Raw genomic sequence first — 2,568 nt, forward strand, 5'->3', positions numbered from 1 at the left:
ACATTGTAATTTTCATCTCTAGAAGCTCAATTTGGGTTATTTTTATAGTTTCTATGTCTCTACTTAATATGTTCAATGATTCTGAATTTTAGCTACTTGGGTGCTGGGTATTTTTGTATTCCTATAAATATTCTTGAGCTTTGTTGTTCAAACTGGTTACTTGGAAACAGTTTGATCCTTCTGAATCAGACATTTTTTGTGTGTGAGGAAGATCAGCCCTGAGCTAACATCCATGCCAATCCTCCTCTTTTTGCTGAGGAAGACTGGCCCTGGGCTAACATCTGTGCCCATCTTCCTCCACTTTATATGGGATGCCGCCACAGCATGGCCTCACAAGTGGTGCATCGGTGCACACCCGGGATCCGAACCCAGGCCACCAGCAGCAGAGCGCGTGCACTTAACCGCTACGCCACAGGGCCGGCCCCTGAATCAGACTTTTAAGCTTTATTAGGTCAGACCTGGGCAGTGATTAGTCTAGGGCTAATTTTGCTCCACTACTAAGGCAAAACCAATGCTCTGTAAGTTAGAAAGTTTTCCACACTGGCTAGTAGGAACAGGAACTATTTCCTGTTCTTTGCTAGTTCTGATCCTTTTGGCTGGTTCTTCCCCAGGCTCTGGCAGTTTCCTTACATGTATGAGCTTATCAACACTCAGCTGAATACCTGAGTGGGACTCTTTAGCAGCCACAGAGTTCTCTCTCTGTGCAGCTCTTTCCTCTCTGGTACTCTGCCCTGCAGACCAGCTGCCTTGGTCTCCTTAGGTGCCTTGTTTTCTCAACTCAGGGAGACTGTGGGGCTCTCCTCCCTTTGCTGCTGTCTGAAAACTATCCACATCATAAGCCGAGGCAGTGGTAGGGCCTAGCACGTCTGTTGTTCTTCTCTGAGATCTCTCACCTTCATTGCCTGATGTCCAGTGTCTTGAGAACCATACATTTGTCAGGTTTTTTTAGTCATTTCAAGGGGGAGGTAAGTCTGGTTTCTGTTCCTCTATGTTGGCTAGAATTAGAAGTGTCCTGAAAGCATTACTTTTACTTTCTAGATTGTTATAAAGTCTGACGCCATTCTGATTTGCATGTAACTAATTTTTTCCCTTGAAGCTTTTTAGGATGTGTCCCTGCTATTTTGAAATTTCCCCATGTTGTATGTTGGTGTGGATTATTTTTCCATTCGAAGAGCCTGACATTTAGTGAGCTCTTTCTGCCTGGAAACTCACGTGCTCTTGAGTTTTTCATAATTTTCTTGTTATCATTTTGGTACTTTCTCTTCTGTTTTCTCTCTTCTTTGCAGAATTCCAATTATAGTTGGATGTTGACCCTCTTCAACAGATCATTTTTTAATTTTCTCTCATATTTTCTGCCTTTTTGCCCTACTTTATGGGAGATTTCCTCAACTTTATCCTTTCATTCTTTTTTTTTTTAATTTTATTTATTTATTTTTCCACCAAAGCCCCAGTAGATAGTTGTATGTCATAGCTGCACATCCTTCTAGTTGCTGTACGTGGGACGCGGCCTCAGCATGGCCGGAGAAGCGGTGCGTCGGTGCACGCCCGGGATCTGAACCCCGGGCTGTCAGCAGCGGAGCACGTGCACTTAACTGCTAAGCCATGGGGCCAGCCCTATCCTTTCATTCTTATATTAAATTTATTTCTGATATAAATTTCCAATACCATTGTCTTTTATCCTCTCTCATAGTCTTTTTCCCCCCTTACTTAATTGATGCAATACTTTTTCTTTTATATTTTATGCCATAGTTATTTCTTGGATATCTTGTTCTGTATTGCCTATTTCCTGGGAGTTGTCTATTTTTGTTTTGGTATTTTATGTGGTAGTCTTTTCCGCAAACCTCTGTTGTTTCTTGCGTGTCTGTGTATATTTAAGAGTGGGACACTAAAGGTGATGAGAAGCTCTCTTCAACTGGGCAATCAGCTGGCATTTTCACTGGAGAGTCCCAGCTGCCAGTAGCTGTAGACTTTCCTCTGGGTTAGTTCAGAGAACGGTCCTCCAGCCTGCTGTAGAAACCTAGGGTGGGCTGGAGTCATGAGCTTCTCAGTTGTTTCTCCAGAACATAACTTCTGGCCTTCTGCAGGGTGGTGGGGACTTGAACTTCTCCTTCTTACACGAATTTCCAGTCCTTGTTTTCCCCTGACACATGGGGCCTCCACTTCCGTCCCTTTACAATGTGCTATTTCTTAAGGGAGGTGCACATAAGCCTACTGACCGAGTGTGCTCCTGCTGGGTCATTTATCACTCTTCCATCAGCTGCCCTCTCCCAGAAACTGTGGATTGCAACGAAAGACTTCTTTTGGTTTCATGAAGATGGGATGTGTGCTTTTATTTGATTTCCTCATTTTGGTGTACTTTTATTGTTAAGAAACCATCCACACAGTACAACATCCCTACAGAAAAGTGCATGGAAGCATCCAGCTCAGTGTGAACACATAACTGTCACCACCACCCAAATAAAAAAACAGATGATTACCGAGACACCAGAACACCCCTCATGCTCCTCCCAGTCACTCCCCCTCCCCCGGCCCAAAATAACCACCATCTCAACATTTTATCACTATTAT

This window comes from Diceros bicornis, chromosome 35 (genome assembly GCF_020826845.1).
Source record: "Diceros bicornis minor isolate mBicDic1 chromosome 35, mDicBic1.mat.cur, whole genome shotgun sequence".
In the NCBI taxonomy this organism is placed as follows: Eukaryota; Metazoa; Chordata; class Mammalia; order Perissodactyla; family Rhinocerotidae; genus Diceros; species Diceros bicornis.